This window comes from Equus caballus, chromosome 3 (genome assembly GCF_041296265.1).
Source record: "Equus caballus isolate H_3958 breed thoroughbred chromosome 3, TB-T2T, whole genome shotgun sequence".
Taxonomy (NCBI): Eukaryota; Metazoa; Chordata; class Mammalia; order Perissodactyla; family Equidae; genus Equus; species Equus caballus.
In genome coordinates, this window is record NC_091686.1 from 21,623,416 (window position 1) to 21,649,934 (window position 26,519).

The 26,519-nt window shown below is 35.4% G+C and overlaps 1 long non-coding RNA gene across 1 annotated transcript in view; it reads right to left on the reverse strand.

Moving 5' to 3' along the window:
* Positions 1–466: 466 nt before the first annotated feature.
* The window catches only part of LOC138923584 (uncharacterized), a 120,640-nt gene continuing 94,587 nt past the window's right edge, over positions 467–26,519 (reverse strand). Inside the window, exons 3-4 of the long non-coding RNA XR_011437370.1 lie at positions 4,364–4,456; positions 467–4,192 (exon numbers count right to left, since the gene is read on the reverse strand). This is a non-coding gene — a long non-coding RNA (uncharacterized lncRNA). The remainder of the gene's footprint in view (positions 4,193–4,363; positions 4,457–26,519) is intronic.

The following is a 26,519-nucleotide window of genomic DNA, read 5'->3' on the forward strand; positions in this document are numbered from 1 at the left end:
TCTGAATTTTCCTTTATGCTCATAGATCAATATATAAACTAGCGCAAACACTATTGCTTCAGTAAAGTATACTTTCCCCCACCAAAATGAGCTATAAATTTCTCATATGTTAAATTCTCATATATATTATGATCTATTTCTGAATTTTCTATTCTGTCAATTGACTTATTTGTTTTTATACTGATACTATATTGATTTGATTACAAAAGCTGTGTGGTATGTTCTTATATATAGTAAAGGACCCCTCCAATACACACACACTCTTCTTTTTCATATCTTTCTAAATTATTCTAGGACATTTATTCTTACATATAAATTTAAAAATAATAATAACTATATTTTTAAATTTCTGTTAGGGTCCTAATTGGAAATGTACTTTCTTTTATATTAATTTGAAAGAGTTACCATTTTATCATCTTTGATTTCCTACCCAAGAACATAAAATGCCTTTCCAATTGCTAAGATCTTTTTTTTTTCTCTGCTCTATCTCCCCAAACCCCCACTCCCTGTACACAGTTGTATATCTTAGTTGCCCGTCATTCTAGTTGTGGGATTGCTAAGATCTTGTTTTATGGCTTCAGTAAGATTTTACAGTTTCCTTCACATATTGCTGTGCCTTATGTCAATTTATAGATTAAAAATGGAGTGAGTTTATCATACGAGCCAGTCTGAGGACTATAGCCCAGGAGATCAATCTCCACCAGGGAAGAAAGCACGCTGGAGAAACGAGGGATATAGCATGGTTATATACCATTTTGGAACAAGGAATATACATCAAACATAATAGAAATATATTTTTTCTTCTTTTACTACAGCGACAAGATATTTTGCTGCATACACAGCTGGTCAATCTGACCCTGGTTTTTAGGAAGGAATGCTTATCTTTAAAGAAATGCTGATATGGAAGAATGCTGATATCCCTACCTTTAAAGGCAGCATTCTTTGCTTTGGGATATTGTTTAATGTTTAAAGCAGATGTACAATGCATGCTAGGCATGTTTGACAGGTCACATCAGGCCATTCTGGAAAAACAAGTTCAGGCCGAATCAGTTTTAAACCAAAAGGTCTTTCTCATATATACCTCAATATATTAACTTTCCTTATTACTTTTCATTTATCCCATCAGTTTCTTTGTAATTTTATTCCTAGTTATTTTATAGTTTTTGTCACTGTTGTGAACAAAATACTATTATTTTTCCATTTTTATTTCTAGGTCCATATTGCTAAAATACAGAAAACGTTTATTTTTAACATTTATCTTGTATCCAGCCCCCTTAACAGATCATTTTATTAATTCTATCAGTCAGAATTTAGTCAGAGAAGCAGAACAACTAGTATCATGAAATGGAGTTTAATTATAGGAACAAGACCTTATGTAATTGTGGGAGATGTCAGGAAGTAATGATCCCAAAGGGGAAGTTGAAGGATCAGAGAAAGTCACTACCCAGCTTTCTTAAATGTGTGTTCATGGAAATCTGGAAAACTAGATGCATCCAGGTGCCAGAGAAGGAAGATGAAGAGGAATTGGCAGAATAGTTTCTGGAAAGCTGGTACCTCTGCACAGCTCCAACTCGATGGTTTTCAGTCAAGCATGTGGTGGAGGGTCTGGGGCTACTTTTGTCCACAGGTCTAGCAGCCAGGAAGTAGAGTTGGATGTGGAGTAGGGAAAAACAATGACAAACTGGAATTCACTTGGTACCTCCTCATCTGTCCTTCACCATACCTGACTCAGAAGATCTTCAGAGATAATGGCTACTACTCCACTGCTACCTCCCAAGTCTGATGTGACCTTCGATTTTGGCCAACTCTTGCACAAAATCACAAGGGGAAAGACTTCCGGAAAACATAGTCCCCTTTGTAATCTCATTAACATTAGAACAATCCAGCATACCTGTCTTCCAAAGCCTATGCATATTATGTACTTTTCCTGGCTCCTCCCAGTCTCTAGAATCTCCAAGACAACGTTAAAATCATAATTACTATCAATGGACCTTCCTAAATAGTTCCTGATTTTAATTGAAATGGTTTGAGACTTTTGTTATTTAGAATAACATTTTCTGTTGGTTTCTGGAAAATCACCTTCACAGTAGTTAAGTAGATTCCTTTTACTTATTATTGAATAGGATTGACTTTTGAATTGTATTAAATGCCTTTTCAACATCTACTGATACAATAATTTTGTTTTTCCTTTTGGATTTGGTGATGTAATGAGTTATGTTGATAGGCTTCCTGATATCAATATACTCTTTTATTCCTGGAATAAACCCTTCTTGTCATACCATGATATTATTGTGATACACTGTAGGATCTCTTTTGTTACTACCTTATAAGTTTTGCTTATACATTAAAAAATGAGATTACGTTTTATAGACTCATCTGTGTGAATTGTAGAGTACTTTTCTGGGAGACTTTACAATGAAGACTCGATAATTTGAATAGGTCGTCTGAGGCATTAATAGGTGACCAGCAGGATAAGTAAAGAAGAGGAATTCAATGCTCACTGTCATGACAACTTTCCCATTGGTTGACCTCTGGGTCCTGAGATAAATTACTCACTGCACAACTGATCTGCAGTCTCATATCTTTCTTTTCAGCATGTTTATTATTTCATTACGTACTCATTAATGGGAAGGACCATCTGCTATGACGTTTTCATATAACAGATTTAATTAGTCCTTCATTTGGTGCTGAGAAGATAGAGGAAGGGATTCAATATAAAATGCTCTTCTATTTTCTCTGAATTCAGTAGAAAATAAGCACTATTTTCTAGTCATTCTCTCAACAAAATTAATATTTACACAATGTTAAAAACATAACTTTGATTCCATAAAAACCTCACTAGGAATCCAAGCTTTTTCATATATGTCAACCACAGTGATTTCAATAAGTTTGTATCAAGTTCATTCCATGAGCCTGATGTTGTCATTCAATAAAAAATCCAATCTGCTACTTCACATGTCCTCTGAATATGTAGATTTCTTACTTGAATTACTAAAAGAAAGCAGGGATCTGTGTACATTTATAATTCGTACAGTCTGTTTGCTACGAGGGAAAAAGAAAAGGTTGCCTCAGTACTTCCTACTTGCCTTCCTATAGGAGACAAGCAGATATACACTTATGGGGCTATCACCTCGCTCGTGTTGGAAGAGCTCAGAAACAGAGCAAGGACTTTTAGGGGTCAAAGAATCCATAAAGGCAAATTGGTCTGTGCCTGCCTCAAGCTGTGGCGTTAATATTAGTAGACAGGATGCTGCAGAAATGTGAGGGAGAAAACTATAAAAAGTGATATTTAAATTGCTCTGAAGCTTGAATTTGAGCCCTTTTCCATTATTCCAGAATCATTACTAATATGAGAAAAGCAGAGAGACCCAAGCTCAATGAAAAGCCGTAGGAAACTACAGAACACATGAAATTCCCAGCTGGTGAATAAAATCTATCATGTTGACAAAACAGTGTGAGTGAAAATCTTTTAAACATGCATCAGCTGCAGGGGCTGAATGTTGAGAAATACAAGATTAAGACGATGCTAGGGAGAACTGGGGGTCACTCATGCTCACCCCTCCAAGAAAAGCCTGCCTGGGCTGTATTGAGTCACACACCATTAGGGTGATAAGGCAAGCTCAGCTGCTTGAGACACATCATTCCTATAATGTACAGATCAAAAAATGTGGCAGAGATGTTATGGCTCAGCTCTCTGAATCAAGAAATCTCTAAAATGAAGATTCGATATTAAATAGTTCTATTTCTTTATCATTAGAGTTATAACAATTCTAAGTGTTAAATTTCTTTAAATATATTGTCCTTCATACCAAGCTGGCAACACCATAAAGAGAATAACTGGGGCAGATTATTTAACAAATATTTATTGATCACCTACTATGTGCAAAACTGCAAAGATAAATCAGACATGGTCCTGGACTTCCAGGAGCAAAAGTTCATGTTCTAGTGAGGGAAGTAGACATACATAAATAACTTTAACACCAAGCCAACTGTAACAAAAGTAATAATACAGGAGTAGAATTCTATCAGGGTGTGTGGAGGGAGGAGGAGGAGGAGGAAGGATGAATAAAGACAATAGTTGGGAAAAGATAGCTTATAAAACATTCCAGTGTGGTCCAAGAGTTCTCATTCTGACTGGATTACTAACAAGTTGCACGACCCTCAGCAGGTCTCTGGGCTTTCATTTTCTCATCTGTAAAATGAAGAGGTTATTTTGTAATGATCTCTCAGGTCCCCCTTCAGAACAAAGCCTCTTTAATTTTATTATCCTAGTCACATAGAATGGCAAGAGTAAAACTTTTCTCAAAAAAAGGCTTACAAAAACATTTTGCTATAAGATAGTTTTAGTAGTAGAGCATCTTACATTTACTTTGTACTGTGTGTTTCTTCCTCTCCAAGTCTGTATCAAGGCATTGGGAAGTCAAAAGGGATCCTCTCTCAAAGGAGCATATAGACTCTGTGATAAGAAATGTTAAAATATAGAAAAGTACAAAGAATAATATAACAATCACCTATAGTCCACATTAAAAAATAAAATAAAATATTAATCAAAAAGCCGAAGTCCCCATAACCACCATCCCTCTGTCCAGTTCTCTTCTTCTCACTCTTCAAAGCAACAACTATAATTTGCTTTAAATCTGTGCTCCAAATTCATTTTTCATACCTTAACATACATTTGTATGCACAAATTCATCAGCAATACATAGATTATTCGGTATGTTTAAAAATATTCTGTATATAATATACTCCATTATTTTGCTTCTTTTACTACTCAGTTTTGGTTTTGGACCTACATTTAACAGTTTATTCTTTTTCATTGCAATATAAAGTTCTATCATATAATTTTCCCTTTTTTAATGGATTTTTGGATTATTTTCAAATGTCTAACAATCAATGCTGCAGTGAACATATATACATGTCTCCTTCCGCACGTATATGAAAGTTTCTCTTGGACATATATCCTGAAATAGAATGGACTGTTATGGGGATGTACATTTCCAAATTTTATTAAGTATTGCCTTATGCATTCCAAAGTGGTTGTACCAATTTACACTCCCACCAGAGATGCATGAAGTCTCCACATTCTTACCAACATTTGATGTTGTCTGACATTTAAATTTCTGACAGTCTGGATGAAAATGGTATCACATTATTGTTTTATTAGTGAAACCATTTTTTGGAGTGTGCTTATTGGTGAAGCAGGTTTACTCTTCTGTGTGCTCCTGCTTCACTCCTTTTGCCATTCTGCTATTGGGTTTTTTCCTACTCATTAATGTATAGGAGTTATATATACATCTATATATACTCTAGTACCAAGCCTTTACTTTTTTATTTAGGGTGCAAATATCTTCTTGTCTAGATCTAGTCACAGATGTAGTAACTTTAAAATTTTTTTGTTGTATAGAAGTTTTGATTTTCAAGTGTTATGTTTGACCTTATTTAAGAAAGCCTTCCTTATATTGAAGTTACTCTAGTAGTTTGAGTTTATTTCCCTTTAGGTCTTTAGTCCATCTGGAAAATATTTTGTGTAGGCATTGAGGTAAGGAATCTATTTTTATTTTTTTCCATATGAATAGGCAGTTGTCCCAAACCATTTATTGAATAACCTATTCTTTCACTCAAAGATTTGTGAAGTTACTTCCTTCAAATACCAAGTTTTTCATGTTTGGGTCTGTCTCTGGGCTCTTTATACTGATCTGTTATTCTAGCTGACTCAATTATATTTTTTTGATTCATTAAGTAATTGATTATATTTAGTAAAAGGAAACTAGTTTAATGAATATGTTCATTTCCAATATCTCAGTCCAAGGGTTTTTCCTCCACTCTGCTCTTCTGGGTATCCAAATGGTTCCAGAGACTACCAGGGAGAGATGTCCTCACGAAGTAGGCAAATGATAGCACAGCAAAGACTGTAGCAGAGGTGGGGCATTGGGCTCACTCTCAACATGGCTAGGTGGCCAGTAGGCAAGTTCAAACTGGAGACTGGACAATTTGAGGACAAGATTTCTGATCTAAAGGAATTCTGGGCATTTCCAGTGTGCCACTGTGGGATTCTTCTTGGGCTTTTCCCTGGCAGCTCCTGGTCAGTGGACCAACCTCAAACCGCTCTCCTGGTTAGGCATCTTCGGGATGACCTCTCTTTCTACCTTCTTTTTAGTCTACACTACTTCCTTATCATATTACCCTTTTATCCTCTCTCCACAAGTCCTACTCTCTTGTTCTCGTTTGCAGTAGTCCTCGATGGACAGTTAGAAGGAAAGTCAGAAATAGAGCTTCGAATAACCAAATCTCTACAACAACAAAGCTGTTTTCCTCTTCTTTGAGGACAAGGAAGAACTTTCCAGGAACAAAACTGCCTGATCGCCACTCCCTGGGGAGGAGGCAAGTTTTCCTGGGGAAAATACGTGTGATAGAAAACATAGAGTGGCCATCTTGTTGTCTGGTGGAAATTTTTCTTTGTGATAAATGTGTTCCCGTTGTGCTAGAATTGAGGCAGTATTATAACTTTGTTTCACTCACCATTTCTTACAGCATTGTTGAATCTACCCTATCTTCTACCTTCTTTTTCTCCACATTGTCTTAATTGGCTTTGTAGAAAATTTCTTCTGATGAAGCAATTTGAGCTCAACAGCATACACAAACACATAAAAAGTCACTTCAAACAATTAAAGAAAAAGCACTTTAAGACCTCTTGATAGTTTTTTCAAAACATACTTGTTTTGTTTTGTTTTCCATGTTTGATTTCTAACCCAAATTCAAATTTGTTCATTAATTCAATAAACATTGAATTCTTGTTCAGGACAGTTTGCTAAGCACTGTGGGAGATATTAAATAAACAAGTTGCAGTCTCTACCTTTGTAGAATTTACCACTTATTGGGGAGGTAAAATTCTGGCTTCCATTATTTGTGTATTAGGGACCTAAGAGAAGCACAAACCAAGGAAGTTAAAAAAAAAAATACAAAACTTTGAATTGGAAAAATAAGTGAAAGTTTAATTTAAACTGGATGTTGGGGGATTTCAAAAAGCAGAAATGATGGAGGAAGAAATGGGATGAGCAAAGATATTGGCAGAGTAGAAGTGAAGGTGTTCAGGAAACAGAGAATATGGCAATTTGGAGGGTTGAGTTCTGAAGAGCAATAAAAGTTTAGGCCATTGGGTGGAAACCCTTGAATCCTTGTATTTAATTTGGAGCCAAGTGTAAATCCACAGAAATTGTAAGCAGGGAATGACAGGTTGGAACTGTGTTTTGGGAAGATTGATTGGAAGTGGTGCATTAAATGGTATGGAGGCAATTTGGGAAACTTCTTTTAGGGAAGTTTACAATGTTCTGTGTTTGAGATAATGAGGTTTAGCCAAATGATAACATAAGAACAGGGAAGAGAGGAGACAAGACTGAATGGGGACCTGTGCCATGGTGGCAGAAGTAATAAAGCATGATCCAATTAGCTGGTGGGCAAAAATCTTGGATTATAGTCCCAATTTAGTTATAATCTTTAGTTTATGAGTTTTCCTGGGGTCTACTCTGAACAAAGTGTGGTAGAAGACATAGTAGCCATCTTGTTGTCTGATAGAAATTTTTCTCCATGATGAGACTGAGGAGTGTTAAAGAATCTTTAATAAAAGGAAACATGTTAGAGGGATTGAGAAACTTGGAATAAGAACTGCTTTGGATCCTAATCTAAAGCAAGATACATAACTTCTCTGACTTTTGTTCTCTTGTCTGTGAAACAGGAATAATGATACCTACTTCATAAATTCTTTGCAAGGGTTCAAGGTCTAATGACATCCTGCATATGAAGTATCAACACAGTAAGAGGCATATAGTAAGTGCTGAGTAGTGTTAATCACCCTTTCCTTTCCCTGGCTGCTATTTCCAACCTTTGGCAAAACTGATTTTTATTAGAATAACTTAAAGACTTGTACATGTATTCTCTGAGGTTATGTACATAGATTGGTCTTTTCTACCTTTCTTATTTTCACTCCATACTTCATTAGTTATTTTTATAAAGCATTACTTGGATGATTTAGAAAAGATACTTCAGTTGAAAAAATTTTTTCATTCCAAATAAAAAACTTCAAGTTGATGTGAGTAAAATAAATGTAAGAATGGGCTGCCCTGGTGACACAGTGGTTAAGTTTGCATGCCCCACTTCAGCAGTCTAGGGTTTGTGGGTTCGGATCCCGGGTGTGGACCTACACACCGCTCATCAAGCTGTGCTGTGGTGGCGTCCCACATACAAAATGGAGGAGGATTGGCACAGATGTTAGCACAGGGACAATCTTCTTCAAGCAAAAAGAGAAAGATTGGCAATAGATGTTAGCTCAGGGCCAGACTTCCTTACCACAAAATAAATAAATAAATATAAGAATGATCAAATTTTGAAAATAAAGTACATACCTCACTTTATACAATAAGCAAAATTTCTAAAATTCTAGATTAACTCAAATTTTCTAAGTTTAATTCTCAATTTCATCCTCATATTGATTTAAATCATAATTTCACCTTTATTTAATCAATCTTCTGTTGACCATGTCCCCTAATATATTAATTTCAGTTTAACCTTCCTATTATATAATTAATACTCTGTGTAAACAAATTTGAATGTATTTTAAAGAAAATCTGCTGTTTTATGTGTCTTATGAAACATATTTTACAAAAAATGTAAAAATAATTACAAAAAATTATTTTGTAAATTTTATGATGAAATTTGTATGATGTATTAGGTTCACCCATAGGAATGAAAAAATTAAGATACACAAAGCAACGTGAAGGAAAATCATTTTGAAGCAATAATTGTGTAATCAAGAAAATAAAAATTAACGTGAGTGGGCAAAATAGCCATTTGTCAAAAGACAGATTTTATTACCCAAAGACTCTCTATGAAATAATTATTCAAAGGACATACAGTAGCAAAACAAAATGAATATAAGAATGAGGAAGTCATGGAATACAAGAGACTTGTGGGCAAAAAGTTATTCAGACTCAGCCGTAAGTCCAATTTATTTCCTTATTCACAAGTAATTAATAAATCTTTTATCAGAGTAGGAGATTTTTTTAACACCTCTCTCAGAAGTCTATAGATAACATAGACAAAAACAAGTAAAAATAGAGAGGTTTGAATAACTCGACCCAATAGAATTCTCAAGATGACAGCTTTGTGGCTAGCCCAGATTAGAGCAAAAAGGCCAGATTAGAGCAAAAAGGCCAGAGGGCTCCAGAAGAGATGCCCCCTCAGAATGGAGCAGATTGGTCAGTTGACATATTTGGCCCATTTCAGAGGAGAATTACAGTTCTGACCAAGTTTGAAAGAAGAATAAATTATTGAAAACTAAGCAGGTGAAAAATCATGTAATTAGTCACCCTAGGGAAAACAAAAAGTTATAGAAAGAAGGAAATATAACCAGAGTATCCTATATGACTCAACCATGGATAATATTCCCATAGTTATAATAGTGTAAGCACTGAATAATGTTTTAGCAAGAAATTGTTCCATAACCATATTGAGAGGATGAGTAAAGGGAACTCATATGTATAAGGGGGTGTGTGTGCATGCACAGCATGTAGGACAAGTATAAGAGAACTAAATCCTCGTCTTCTACTCTACAAAGTCGGGATGTCATGCCTAAAATAGAAAACAACCAAGATATTGCAAATACCAGCATGCATTATTTGGAAATACAGATACAAATACCAGAAGAAACAGCTAAAATATTTCAAAGTAATTAATTCTGAGGAGTAGAACTTGGAGGTAAGGGAAGAAGGAATAGGGAGGGTGGTGCTGTTTTCTATTATAATTTATAGAATATTTTGGCTTTCAAAAAGCACCTACTTAAAAATGCTGTTGGCGGGGCGGCCCAGTGGCACATGGTTAAGTTTGCACATTCCACTTCTGTCGGTGGCCCAGTGTTCGCCGGTTTGGATCCCGGGTGTGGACCTATGCACCGCTTGTCAAGCCAGGCTGTGGTAGGCATCCCACGTGTAAAGTAGAGGAAGATGGGCATGGGTGTTAGCTCAGGGCCAGTCTTCCTCAGCAAAAAAGACAAGGATTGGGGGCAGATGTTAGCTCAGGGCTAATCTTCCTCAAAAAAAACACAACAAACAACAAAAAACAAAACAAAACAAAAAAGTGTTGTTAGGAACAAAAATTTAATTAATTAATTAATTAATTAAATCACTTTGAATCTGAAAAAGCAATTGACTAGTGACACCTAATCATCATAGAAAATGGTGTGTGATCAAATTAACTGAAGATCAAGGATGTACAAAGGACTCAGCACACAAAAGTGTAGTGAGGAGCTAAAGATCCATAAAGCAGCAAGTTTGTCTAACTGGACATGCCCATGATGTTTTTCTGTTACACCAAATATTTTTTAAATGTCTTCTTGCTGTGAATTAAAAATTATAAATTGTCAATGAAATGCTATTGCCAGTTAATATATTCTGATTGTATGTTAACTTCTCTAAGTCTTAGTTTCTCATAAAATGAGAATAATGATTTTCCCTTTCTATAAGGTTGTTGTGAGGATTAAATCAGATGATGCATGTGCAGTCTATTACTCTGCCTAGCACTCAGAAAGGGCTTGATGAATATTAGCTATTATCATTGTTTAATTGTAATAATATTGTTTTAATATTATAAGACTGTGTTTTCAATATAAAATACATTTTTATATTTTCAACAAACAAAAGTGATTTTTTGAATTTACGTCGTTACTTTGGACAATGTCTGCAATTGTTTGTTGACTTCACTTGCAGTTACTAATATTGACTAGTATAATTCAATCATTATGGGTGATGTTGGTGCCAAAGTAGTAATTCTAGGTGTTTTGATTAGATAATTGATCTAATCATGTGAGCAACACTGATAAGTGACTTACCATTATGAGTACTGACTGGATATTCTAACCTGTACTTAATCATGGATAAATAATTTCTGCTTCCCTCTTGTATGTGAGGCCTCTTCTCTGTGCTTTCTAGGTTCTAGAAAGGATGCAAAGACTTTGAAGCTGTAGGAGACTCTCATAGACATTCACAATGGCATCTCCCTAAAGGATTTGGAGGCTCTGCATCACCCAAAGAAAAAGCATGAGTGAGACTCAGGATGCAATTCCAGACAGGTGCCTCTCCTTATTCAAAATGTGTCAAGTTCAGGTGCCTATGATATGTTCAGATCTGTGCCAGCAACCAGGAGGACAGGGAGACTGGAAGGAAGAAACACAACAGTTGAGTGAGTACAAGTGTTGTCAGATAAGCCATAACATTTAATCCTGATAGTAATTGTTAGGCAAGGTTTGTTAGGTCCAATAAATGGCAGAAATATGGGTCAAATCCGGGTGCAAAGTTGATATTCTTTCCGCCATGGGTACTGCCTCTCATAACGGGCCTACCAATAAGTACCTTCCTGGAGGGTATTGCTGCTATATACCTATTCTCCTAGGCCTGTCAAATTTTCATCTATATGCATGTTATTCCCACCAAAATAAACATAATTTACCAAAAACTGAGCCTAAGTGATTTTGCTCAGTTACTCTATTGCAAGGGTTGGCAAACTTTTTCTGTAAAGGGACAGACAGTCAATATTTTAAACTCGGGAAACAAATGGACTTACATCAAACTAAAAATCTTCTACATAGCAAAGGAAACCATTGACAAAATGAAAAGACACCCTAACAATTGGGAGAAGATATTTACAAACCATATATCTTATAAGAGGTTAATATCCAAAATATATAAAGAACTCATACATCTCAACAACAAAACTAACGGCCCAATTAAAAAATAGGCGAAAGATCTGAACAGACATTTCTCCAAAGAAGATATACAGATGGCCAACAGGCATATGAAAGGATATTCAACATCATTAACTATCAGGTAAATGCAAATCAAAACTACAATAAGATATCATCTCATTCCCATCAGAATGACTATAATTAACAAGACAGGAGACAAGTGTTGGAGAGGAAATGGAGAGAAGGGAACTCTCATACACTGCTGGTGGGAGTGCAAACTGGTGGAGGCACTACGGAAAACAGTATAGAAATTCCTCAAAAAATTAAGAATAGAATTACCATATGATCCAGCTATTCCACTGCTGGGTATTTATCCAAAGAACATGAAAACATGAATGCATAAAGATACATGCTCCCCTATGTTCATTGCAGCATTATTTACAATAGCCAAGACTTGGAAGCAACCTAGGTGCCCATCAAGGGACAAATGGATAAAGAAGATGTAGTATATATACACGATGAGATACCACTCAGCCATAAGAAATGATGACATATGGCCATTTGTGACAACATGGATGGACCTTGAGGGTCTTAGGCTAAGAGAAATAAGTCAGGAGAAAGTCAAATACCGTATGATCTCACTCGTAAGTAGAAGATAAAAACAACAACAAACAATCACAGAGATTGGATTGCTGGTTACCAGAGGGGAAGGGGGAGGGAAGAGGGTGAAAATGGTGATTAGGTGCATATGTATGGTGATGGATTGTAATTAGTCTTTGAGTGGCGAACATGATGTAATCTACACAGGAATCGAATATAATGATGTACACCTGAAACTTATATAATGTTATAAACCAATGTTACCACAATAAAAAAAAAGACTGATGTCAAAAAATAAAAAAACGAAAATAAACTTGGGGATCATACAATCTCTGTTGCAACCACTCACTGTGACAGCCATAGACAGTATGTAAATGAATGGGTGGGCATGGCTACATTCCAATAAAACTTTATTTACAAAAACTGACAGAGGCCATCCAGTGGCATAGGGGGTAAGTTTGTGTGCTCTGCTTGGGCAGCCCAGGGATTGTGGCTTCAGATACCAGGCACGAACCTACACCCTGCTCATCAAGCCATGTGTACACACCATTCATCAAGCCATGCTGTGGCAGCATCCCACTTACAAAATAGAGGAAGGTTGGCGCAGATGTTAGCTCAGCAACAATCTTCCTCACCAAAAAAACCCCAAGAAACAAAAAAACTAACAGTACACCAGATTTGGCCAACAGGCTGTAGTTTGGCCAAAGATAGTCATTGTTGACATAATTCTGCCTATATAGTTTCAGAGTATTCTATCTCCTGCAATTCTCAAAATCTCCTTAGTTCTGCCTCAATAGTGATTCTCTAGTGTCCTTCACTGTGGAAGCCCTCATGTTTTATTACGATTCAGCCTTGGAGAGAAGAGTTTGTGGCAAGGACGCAAGCCTGTGCCTATTACAGTGAAATATGTGTCCTTAGGAGAATATTTATAAAGGGCCTTAGAGAAGTCAGAGTTGGTGCCCCACTGCCTGTATCAGAGCCAGCCCCATGGTAGGAAATCTCATACAGAGGGTGGGCTCTAATTCCAGAGGATAAGAATCTGGCCTCCCATGGAGGTCTCTGTTGGAACTATTGATTACACAGTAGAACAAAATGAGATTGACAGCACTTGAGCCACCAGAATCCAAATTCTGTACAGGAAATTTTGTGCCAGTCAACTACACTGATATACCCTGCCACGCTAGCATGTTTCTTGGTTTTAAAGCCCCCACAACTCTACCAATTATTCATGTTGGCATGATTTTTCCACCATTCCTTGTTTTCTAGCATTTTTTGTTTTATGTGTATGTGTAGCTGCTTTAGTGATATTCTTCTATGTTTCTGACTTGGCTTGATCAGGGGGAGTAGACAAGTTATGGTTGGAATCTTAATGACCTGTCAAAACAGAGCATTTAAATCCTGTTCATGTTATTTTCTTTCCTTCCCATGGAACACATACAGCCAGAAAGACAAATAGGAGAAGCCCCTTGGTATTTTTCCCTTGTTTGTGTGATCCTAAGGGTTTTGATGAACTGGCCTTTGCAAGTTACGTTGAAGCTGTTCAAGCCAGCTTCAGCTGGATGTGACTTGTTTAATGATTTGGCAAGGATCCAAGCATCGGAAATCAAAACAAAACAAAAAAGAAAAAAACCTCAGATCAGATCAGCATACATCATAACAATATAATCATTCAGCTTCTTATCTGGTTACTTATTATAGGCTGTGCAGTGATAGAAATGGAAATAACTTACTCTGGCTACTCTGTGTTACTGTTAAATCATTTATGTGCTGTGAAAGGAATTGCAAGCTGTTGAGACTCAGAGATCCCCTAACTGCATTCTCCCGAGGAGTTCTCCACGACCATCCCTGGTTCTATTTCATATTCAAACATTTTCTTAGAGTGTGAGCTTCTATTATCCATGTTCAAATTCAGCAAGCCTTACTTGTCCAGATAGATCAGCCACCAAGAAATACAGTAATGTAAAATAAGGGTACTGCTGACATTTTTATGGTATATGATATATTATATAACATACTGTATTAAGCTCTTTATAATAATTTTTAATTTTTGAAATAGCTGATTCTTTGGGGACCATTTAATACATAATTCCATAGATTTTAGTGTTATCAGGTACCTTTCAAGTACCATTTTAACTGAGTTCTGATGCTTTTTGTCTCTGTCAACTGTGAATCAAACAGGAGCCTGTCAAATCCTGTTAGGTGACAAATCATAGGCCAAGGAAAAATTGTTTCACAAGTCATGCACAAAGAAATAAGATTCCATCCCTGTCTTCAGGAAGCATACGGTTTAATAGGGAAAGAGAAAGTATGCAGAAAACTGCAAACAAAGTAAAAATTTTATAATTTAGTAACAGACAAAATGTCATAGGAGTTTGAGAGAGAGAATGGGTAATGATAATTATTACAGCAGCTACGTTTACTGAGCTACATTTACTATGTGCTAAGCACTGTTGTTGTTTTTTTTTATTTCATTGAGGTCGCATTGATTTATAACAAGCACTATTTTTTATACTTATATCTAAAAAAAAAAACCTTTGAGATATAATTCATTGTAGAGATGAGGAAAAGAGGCCCAAAGAAGTTGAATAACTTAGATAAGGTTTATAGCTATTAGGTGGTAAACCTGGGTTCAATAAACAAGACAATGAAATGTTGAAAGTGCATCTCAATCTGGAAAGATTGGACTGGGAAAGATTTAAACAGGAAGTCTAGTTAATGAAATATTGAAACAATCCATGAGAAATTGAGAGAGACTGGACCAGAGTAGTGGCAGTGGGGACAGCAAGGAGTAGAGGATAGAGGAGGGTGGGATTTCTATGAGATTTTTGGAAGAAAGAATCATAAATAGGATTTGGTTACTAATTTCATAATATGGAACATAGGAAAAGTGAGTCAAAGATGACTGTAGTGTTTTAAGCTAAAATGAATAGAAGTAAAGGGGAGGGATCTCAGCACGTTGATCTTAGCACACCCAGGGCACGCTGAGCACATTTCTCTTTTCCCAGCCCTCATCATATTTTATCTGTAACTATTTCTTTATGGGTCTCTCTCCTCCGTTAATTCTGAACTACTTACACCTCATGATTTATATAGGCCCAGCACCCAGGACAGTGCCCTAGACGTAGTTAAGTCTTCCATAAACATTCCTTTTGAATAAACTTCTAACATATTATATAGAAGTCCTCACTGAACAGCCAAATACAACTGTTTAGTGGGCAATTGGAAATACACAATAAACATTTTATAATGTTGTCAGGACTGTAGAAGCAGATTTTGACTATCAGAAAGAAAGAATATTTAAAATCCTGAAAACAGGCTAATACTTTGAAGGAGAATATGAAAGAGAGCAAACTGAGTAGAACTGAAGGTTAAAGAAAACAATAGGCAGCAAGAGGAAGAAAGGAATAGAAACAGGATTCAAAACATGAGATCTTGGGGCTGGCCTGGTGGAGTAATGGTTAAGTCCATATACTCCGTTTGGAAGGCCTGGCATCTGTGGGTTTAGATCCCAGGTATGGACCTACACACCATTCATCAAGCCATGCTGTGGTGGTGTCCCACATGCAAAATAGAGGAAGACTGGCACAAATGTTAGCTCAGGGATAATCTTCCTCAAGCATAAATGAGGAAGATTGGTAGCAAATGTTAGCTCAGGGCCAATCTTCCTCACACACAAAAAAAGAAAAGACAATTTAGACTTCCAGCAATCTTCTCAATAGAAGCAATAAATGCCAGAATATAATGGTGTTGGGGAGTAACAATGATCAGTTTAGAATTTTATACTCAGCTATGCTAACATTCAAGAAGGAGAGCAAAACTACAGATGCTCACTATACACCCAGAAAACGATACAAGAATAGAAGAAACAAACTTAACCCAGAAGGAGGCATGGGATATGTAAAAGTACAGCAAGCATAAAAACTTCTATTATTAATGGCCAATTGCAGAAAAGCTTGGTAATTTTTTGGTTTTAAAAGGGTTAATCCAAAAGTATAGATGATAATAACAAGATAGTTGATGGTATTGTTTAGTGGGTAAAGTACACAAAGATCTATGTTATCTGCAAGAGGAGGAGAAACATATCTAATAACCTAATATATTAGACCTTAAGAAAATTTACTTATAAACTAATAATTTTTAGTTTCCAAACATAAAATGGAAAAAGGAGAAAAAGGAAAAAATTATCAATATTGTATGCAGATAAAAAGAAAAGAAAAGAAAAGTAAATAGAAAACACAAGATAACTATTTAGAAATGAGGCCAGATGTATCAGTAATCATAATAAATGTGTAACAGGTTTTTGAACATATTGGACTTAGTAAAATCCAATCAAGAAATATAGTTGTTTGGGGCCGGCCCAGTAGCGCAGTGGTTAAGTGCATACGTTCTGCTTTGGCAGCCTGGCATTCACCGGTTCAGATCCCGGGTGCAGACATGGCACTGCATGTCAAGCCATGCTGTGGCAGGCGTCCCACATATAAAGTGGAGGAAGATGGGCACGGATGTTAGCTCAGGGCCAGCCTTCCTCAGCAGAAAGAGGAGGATTGGCAGCAGATGTTAGCTCAGGGCTAATCTTCCTCAAAAAAAAAAAAAGAAAGAAATAGTTGTTTCCCCCCCACTAATCCCCTTCAGACTTCTTCTGTATGATCTGCTTTCTCCCAGACAGATCCCATAGCTTTTTGCCACTTTCAAGTATTAATAAACATGCTTCATTTTCAGGTAGTAAAAAGACTATTCCACTCTAAATACAAACTTCAATCTCTCACTCAGTTTAAAGCTTCTACCTTTCCCCTATCCCTCCTGCAGCCCTGGCCAGATCAAGACATGGGAGCTTACAGTGGGGAAGCAGTCTCATGGTTTGTCCTTTTGTGATTCCTCCCCACTCTTGCTCCCCTTCCCTATTATCTGGGCTACCTTAGCTCCTCCAGGGTTGCAGTGGAGAGGTGTGGGGAAAGGTAACAGGGAATTCTATTATAGCTGTCATATGCCCATTGTCATGGGAGATGTCTGAAGACTGGCTGTTTGTCATGGAGTGCAAAACAGAGAACAAATAATAAAATGGCAATAGAAAATAGTTTATCTCTCCATAATTACTTAAAATTTAAATGGATTAAACCCCCCAATCAAAAGGCATGGAGTGATTGAATGGATTAAAAAATAAGATCCAGTGATATACTCTCTACAAGAAACTCACTTTAGATATAAAGACACACATAGCCTGAGAGGGAAGGGATAGAAAAATATGTTCCATTCAAACAGTAACCAAAAGAGAGCAAGGATGGCTATACTCGTATCAGATAAAATAGACTTTAAGTGAAAAATTGTCACTAGAGAAAAAAAAGGTCATTATATAATCATAAAAGGGTCAATTTGACAGGAATATATAATAATTATAAATATATATGCACCCAACATCAGAGCACGTAAATATATAAAACAAATATTGACATATCTGAAGGGAGAAATTGACAGCAAGGCAATAATAGTAGAAGACATTAATAGCTCACTTTCAGCGGTGGATAAAACATCCAAGCAGAAAAATCAGTAAGGAAGTAGCTGATTTGAACAATATTAGAGTCCAAATGGAAGTAATGGACATATACAGAATATCCAACAGCAGCACAGTACACATTCTTCTCAAGCACATATGAAACATTCTCCAGGATAGATCACATGTTAGGTCACAAAACAAGGCTTAACAAATTTTAAAAGATTGAAATCATACCAAGTATCTTCTCAGACCACAGTGTAATGAAGATAGAAATCAGTAACAGAAAGAAAACAGGAAAATTCACAAACATGTAAACTAAACACACTCTTGAACAACCATTAAAAGAAGAAATCAGAAGGGAATTTAAAAAATAGCTTGAGACAGATGAAAATACAACTTACCAGAACTTATGGGACACAGCAAAAGCAGTCCTAAGAGGAAGTCTATAGCAATAAATGCTTGTATTTAAAAAGAAGAAAGATCTCAATTAAACAACCTAAATTTACAACTCAAGGACCTACGAAAAAATGCAAAAATTAGCAGAAGGAAGGAAATAATAGATTAGAGTAGAAATAAATTAGAATAGAAAAAAATTGAAAAAACTAAGAGTTGTATTTTTTGAAAAGACAGACAAAATTGACAAGCCCTTAGCAGACTAATGAAAAAAGAGAAAAGGCTCAAATAAATAAAATGAGAAATGAAAGAGGAGACATTACAATGAACAACAAAGAAATAAAAAGGGTCATATAAGGAGTTATTATGAACAATTACACACAAATAAATTGAGTAATCTAGAAGAAATGTATAAATTCCTAGAGACATACAACCTACCAAGACTGAATCAAGAAAAAATACAAAGCCTGGACAAGTAACAAATAAGTAGATTGACTCAGTAATCAAAAACTTCCAACAAAGAAAAGCCCAGAAGTAGATGGCTTCATAGATGGATTCTACCAAATATTCAAAGAAGAACGAATACCAACCCTTCTTAAACCCTTCCAAAAAATAGAATAAGAAGAAACACTCCCAAACTTATTTTATGAGTCCAGCATCACCCTGATTTGAAAGCCAGACAAAGACAAGAAAAGAAAACTACAGGCCCATGTCTCTGAGGAACATAGATGCAAAAATCCTCAACAAAATACTAGCAAACTGAATTTGACAGCACAGTAAAAGGATCATAAACCACCACCAAGTGGGATTTATCCATGGGATGCAAAGATGGCTCAAAATACAAAAATCAAACAATATAATGCACTGCATTGACAGAATGAAAGACAAAATCCCATATGATCATCTCAATAGATGCAGAAAAAGCATTTGACAAAATTCAACATCCTTTCATGATAAAAACTCTCAACAAAATAGTTATAGAAGGAACATACCTCAACGCAACAATGTCCATATGTGAAAAACTCACAGCTAACATCATAATTAATGGAGAAAAACTGAAAGCTTTTCCTCCAAGATCCAGAACAAGGCAAGGATGCCCACTCTTGCCACTGCTATTCAACATAGTACTGAAAGTCCTAGCCAGAGTAATTAGGCAAGAAAAAGAAATAAAGGTCATTCAAATCAGAAGAGAAAAAGTGAAATTATCTTTGTTTTCAGATGTGACATGATTGTATACACATAATACCCTAAAGACTCCACCAAAAGATTGTTATACGTGGTTAATGAATTCAGTAAAGTTGCAGCATACAAAATCAACATACAAAAATCAGTGGTGTTGTTATACACTAACAACAAACCATCCAAAAGGGAAAATAAGAACAATCCCATTCACATTAGCAACAAAAACAGTAAAATACTTAAGAATTAATTTAACCAAAGAGGTGAAAGACTTGCACTGAAAATTATAAAACATTGATGAAGAAAATTTAAAAAGACACAAACAAATGGAAAGACATCTTATGTTCATAGATTGGAAAAATTAATAATTTGCAATGTCCATCCTACCCAAGGCAATCTACAGATTCAATGCAATCCCTATCAAGATCCCAATGACATTTTTTACAGAAATGGAAAAAACAATTCTAAAATTCATATGAAACCACAAAAGACCCCAAACAACCGAAGCAATCTTGTGAAAGAAGAACAAAGCTGGAAACATCACACTACCTGACTTCAAATTATATTACAAAGCTATAGTAATCAAAACAGTATGCCACTGGTATAAAAACAGACACATAGACCAATGGCACAGAATAGAGAATCCAGAAATGAATGCATGAAGCTGATCTTTGACAATGTTGCCAAGAAAATACAATGGGGAAAGGATAGTCTCTTCAACAAATGGTGCTGGGAAAACTGAATATCTACATACAAAAGAATGAAATTAGACCCTTATATCACACCCAAACACAAAAATCAACTCAAAATGGGTTAAAGACTTAACCATAACAAACCATAAAACTCATAAAAGAAAACATAAGGAAAGGCTCCTTGATAAAGATCATGGCAAAGATTTTTTTGATATGACACCAAAAGCACAGGCAGCAAAAGCAAAAATAGACAAGTAGTACTACATCAAACTTGAAAACTTCTGCACAGCAAAGGAAACAACCAACAAAATGAAAAGGCAAGCTATGTAATGCAAAAAATATTTGCAAACCGTATATCCTATGAGGGGTTAATATCCAAAATATATAAGGAACTCATACAACTCGTTACTCAAAATACAAATAACCCAATTAAATAATGGGCAAAGGACCTTAATAGATACTTCTCAAAAGAAGAAATTCAAATGACTAACAGGTACATGAAAAGGTGCTCAACATCTCTAATTGACAGGGAAGTGCAAATCAAAATCACAATGAGATATTATCTTACACCTGTCAGAATGGCTATTCTCAAAAACACAAAGGATAACAAGTGTTAGCAAGGATGTGGAGGGAAGGCAACCTTTGTACACTGCTGGTGGGAATGTAAATTAGTACAGCCATTATGAAACACAGTATGGAGGTTCCTCAGAAAATTAAAACTAGAACTACCATATGATCCAGCAATCCCACTTCTGGGTATATATCCTAAGGAAGTGAAATCAGTACCTCGAAGAGATATGTGCACTCCCATGTTCATTGCAGCATTATTCACAATAACCAAGATATGGAAACAAACTAAATGTCCTTTGACGGATGAATGCATACAGAAAATGTAACATATACATATATAATGGTGTAAATATTACCCTTAGAAAAGAAGGAAATCCTGCCATTTGCAACCACTTGGATGGGACTAGAGGAAATTATGTTAAGTAAAATAAGCAAGACACAGAAAGAGAAGTTCTGCATGATCTCACTTGTATGTAGAATCTAAAATAGGCAAACTCATAGAAGCAGGGAATGGAATGGTCGCTGCCAGGGGCTGGAGGAAGGAGAAATGGGGTGATATTGGTGAAAGAGTACAAAGTTGCAGTTATGAAAAATGAATAAATTCTGGAGACCTAATGTACAGCGTGGTGATAATAACTAACAATACTGTATTCTAAACTTGAAATTTGCAGAGGATAGATCTTAAATCTTCTCCACGTGCACATACATACAATAGCAACTATATGGAGGTGATGGATATGTTGATTGCGGTGATCTTTTCACAATGTGTACACATATCAAAACATGAAGTTATACACCCTAAATATACATACTTTTTTGTGTCAAAGCTCTTAAAAAAAGAAACTCACAAATAAAATAAAATAGAATGAAACAGAATATCAGACCCATTGACCCAGGAAATCTACTTCTAAAATTTCTCCTTAGAAAATAGATAGGAACAAGAATATTTATTTTAGTCTTATTTCAATAGCAAATTTTAAAAGGAGAGGGAGAGAATAACCCAAATGCCCAATAGCAGGAAACTAATTAAATAAATTACAAGACATTTAATAAAAAAAAAAAAAAAAAGAACTTAACTGGGCAACTTTCAGGAACCAGTCTCTCTGGCCCTGATAACTACAGAAGCCATAGTTCAAATTCTCTAAAAACTGCCTCTTCTCTACTCCTTCTCAAGGCAGCATCAAGCCTGAGAGGGTCTTCACTCAGCAAGCGCACAGGTAAGATGCCTGTGAAATGTCAAGTTCCCCTCCAGCAAGCACCTCACCCTCATTCTTATCTTCACTGGGTTTGAGGGATGGAGTAGGGAGGACACAGTTCTTTCTCCTGCCCGGCCAATCGCTCTCTTCTAACACATTCTTCTCTCTCTCTTTTTCCCCTCACCCTCTCGCTCCCCTTCTCCTCTTCCTCACTCCTTCCCATCTCTCTTTTTCTCTCAAACTTTCTTATAAATATGCTGGAGAAAGATAATGGATAACTGCAGAATGAGTTTTTTGCCTTTCGGTTTTTGTGGGGTTTTGTGTGTGTGCAGAACTAGTTTTGCCATGTCTAAGCAAGTTTTACAGATAAGTCTAGCTTGTTTCTTTATTATGTGGGTACTCTTTACCCACTGCCCCTGGTTGCAATTCTTTTTTTTTTTTTTTTAATTTTTATTTTTTTCGGATGTACATCATATTTCAAATTCTGGATACATTACATCATGTTCACCACCCGAACACTAATTAGAGTGCATCCCCTCACATGTGACCCTAATCACCCCTTTTGCCCTCCCCCATCCCCCTTCCCCAATGGTAACCACCAGTCCAATCTCCAATGCTATGTGGTTTTTTTTTTTTTTGTCGTTTTTATCTTCTACTTATGAGTGAGATCATATGGTATTTGACTTTCTCCCTCTGACTTATTTCACTCAGCATAATACCCTCAAGTTCCATCCATGTTGTCACAAATGGCTGGATTTCGTCATTTCTTATGGCTGAGTAGTAGTCCATTGTGTATAAATACTACATCTTCTTTATCCATTCGTCCCTTGATGGGCACCTAGGTTGCTTCCAAGTCTTGGCTATTGTGTATAATGACGCAATGAACATAGGGGTGCAAGTATCTTTATGCCTTTGTGTTTTCAAGTTCTTTGGATAAATACCCAGCAGTGGAATAGCTGGATCATATGGTAGATCTATCCTTAATTTTCTGAGGATGTTCCAAACTGCTTTCCATAGTGGCTGCACCAGTTTGCACTGCCACCAGCAGTGAACAAGTGTTCCCTTCTCTCCATACCCTCTCCAACATTTGTTGTTTCCTGTCTTGTTAATTATAGCCATTCTGACCAGAGTGAGGTGATACCTCATTGTAGTTTTGATTTGCATTTCCCTGATAGCTAATGATGTTGAGCATCTTTTCATATGCCTGTTGGCCATCTGTATATCTTCTTTGGAGAAATCTCTGTTCAGATCTTTTGCCCATTTTCTAATTGGATTGTTGGGTATTTTTGTTGTTGAGCTGTATGAATTCTTTGTATATCTTGGATATTAACCCCTTATCTGATACGTGGTTTGCAAATATCAAAGTTCAAACAAGATTTTTTACAGAAATAGAACAAAGAATCCTAAAATTTATATGGAACAACAAAAGACCCCGAATAGCCAAAGGATTCCTGAGAAAAAAGAACAAAGCTGGAGGTATCACACTCCCTGATTTCAAATTATACTACAAAGCCATAGTAACCAAAACAGCATGGTACTGGCACAAAAACAGACACACAGGTCAATGGAACAAAACTGAGAGCCCAGAAGTAAACCCACACGTTTATGGACAAGTAATATTAGACAAGGGAGCCAAGAGCATACGATGGAGAAAGGAGAGTCTCTTCAATAAATGGTTTTGGGAAAATTGGACAGCCACATGCAAAAGAATGAAAGTAGACCATTCCCTTACACCATGCACAAAAATCAACTCAAAATGGATTAAAGACTTGAATGTAAGACCCGAAACCATGAGACTTCTAGAAGAAAACATAGGCAGTACGCTCTATGACGTTGGTCTGAGCAGCATATTTTCAAGTCCCATATCTGACCCGGCAAGGGAAACAAAAGAAAAAATGAACAAATGGGACTACATCAAACTAAAAAGTTTCTGCACAACAAAGGAAACCATCAACAAAACTAAAAGACAACCTGGTTGCAATTCTGAGGTGGAAAAACTTTTAGTTAATATCTTACTACAAACGTAAATGAATTTATTCACATTTTTAAGAATAGAGACAATCGGTTCAGATAAAATAGCAAAATCCTGCTATTTACTGATCACAAAGTACATATCTAAGACAAAAATGCATAGAAATATTGAGGATAAAGGAGTAATTAGGATATACTAAGTTAACGTTAAAAATTGGTTTTGAAGCATTAATAGCAAAGGAAATATAATTCTAGGTAAAGGGCCTTAAGGGGGACAAAGCACAATAATGCAAGAAACAATATTCAGAAAAATATAAAAATTATGATTTTGAAATAAGTAAAGAAAAATTGCTAAATAGCAAGGAGAATTTGACAAAACTACAATGATAGTGGGAGATTTCAACAGATCTCTGTCACAAACTAGTACTGCAGAGAGACAAAACATGGAAAAGAAATGGGAAACTTAACAAAATTAATAAGCTTGATCTAGTTGGAAAATGTAGATGCCTGTATCTCCATACAGAGAGTGTACATTCTTTTCAAGTACACATTAAAAAATTATAAAATTTGAGCCTGTATTATTAGGTCACAAAGTAAACCGCAACAAAGTCCATACAATTTTTTTTCTGTCTACATGGACATCAAGTTAGAAATCAACAATTACAAATAATAATGAAAAAGGCTCATATGTTTAGAAATCTAAGGATTTACTCCTTAATAATTTATGATTGAAAGTAAAACCATAAAGAAAATTTAAATATATTTAGAAATGAGTGAAAATTAAAGTACTATAAATTAAAATTTACATACTGTAATCAAACAGTAGTCTACATAAATATATAGCTTTAAATTCATTTGTGAATAACAAGAAAGATTAGAACTAAATGACTTGTGTTCAACTCATGAAGCTAGAAGAATAGAATAAACTGAAAGAAAGTAGAAGGAAATATATAATAGAGATAAGAGCAGAAAATAATAAAATTAAAAACAAAGAAATAATGGAGAGGATCAACAAACCAAAAACAAGTCTTTGAAAAGACTAAAATAGAAAAATCTGTAGCGAGAGTAATCAAGAAACAAATATGAAAAAGCATAGATTAGTAAAATTAGGATAAAAATAGAACAGAAGTATAGACATGTAGAGAATTTTTAAATCACATATGAATTATTTTATGTCAGTAAGTTTGAAAACTTTGAAATGGACATTTTTCTAGAAAATATAAATTATAAAAGTGATCCAAGAAGAAAAAAAATCTGAATGAAGCAATAATCATTAAGGAAATTGAATTAGTAATCAAAGAATCTACCTATAAAGACACCAGATCCTGTCAGTTTTACTAAACTTTAGGAACAGTTAATTCGTATTTTATACAAACTTGTCTAGAAAATAGTCAAAAAGTAAGGTACACCAAATTCATCTGATGAAGCTAGAATAATTTTGGTGCTACTATGAAAGGGCTATGTAAGAAAAGAAACTGTTAGACCAATTGCATTTATGAATATGGATCCAAATCCTAAATAAAACACAAATAAATCAAATTAGGACAGGCAAAGTAGGGTTTATACCAGGGATACAAGAATTGTTTAATATTTGAAAATGGTAGTGTTGTTTCTCATGTAAACAAAATAAAGGATAAAAGCCATCCAGTCATCACAATAGATGCAGACAAAGCGTTAAACAAAAGTAAAACCTACTCAAATTTTTTTAAGTTAGAAACTAGGAATTAAAGGAAATGTCTTTAACCTGATAAAGAGTATCTATCAAAACTGGCAACCAATCACCACATGAAACACATCCCCTCCCCCAAAAAAACTCATCTCAGAAACTTAGGAATAGAGGGAATCTCCTCAAACTAATAAAGGGCATCAACTAAAACCTATAGCTAACATCATACTTAGTGGTGAAAACTGAATGCTTTCCTCTTAAGATCAGTAACAAGGCAAGATTTTCCTTCAACATAGTACAGGAGGTACTAGCCAGTGCAATAAGGCAAGAACAAGAAATAACATGTATACAGATTGTAAAAGAAGAACTAAATTTGTCTTTATTCATAGATAGAATAATAATCTTTAAGGAAAATTCCAAAGAATCTTCACGAAAGCTTCTAAAACTAAGTGAATTTAGCAAGGTCTCATGATACAAGGTCACTATACAAAAATCAATTGCGTTTCCAAATAGCAGCAGTAAACAATTGGAAAATGAAACATAAAAACAATAGCATCAGAAATCATAAAATACTCAGGGGTAATTCTAAAATAATATACATATCATGTGTATGCTGAAAATTATAAAGCATTGCTGAGAGAAATTAAAGAAAATATAACTTCATAGAGAAATATATTCATGGATAAGAAGACTCAATATGATAAAAAGTCAATTCTCAAATTGGTCTATAGACATAATGCAACTCCAACCTTAATCCTAGCAGGTTTTTTACACCTAAAAATTAATAGGTTGTTTCTAAAATTTATATAGAAAAACATAAGACCAAGAGTAAACAAAATACTTTTGAAAAAAATACAATTAGAAGACTCACACTACCTGATTTTAAGACTTAATATACAGCTACAGTAATTAAGACAATACAACATTGAAAAGATGTAAAAGTCAATGGAACCGAATAGAGTCCAAAATGGATCTGCACAGTAATGTCAATTTGATTTTCAACAAAGGTGCTAAGGTCATTCAGTGGAGA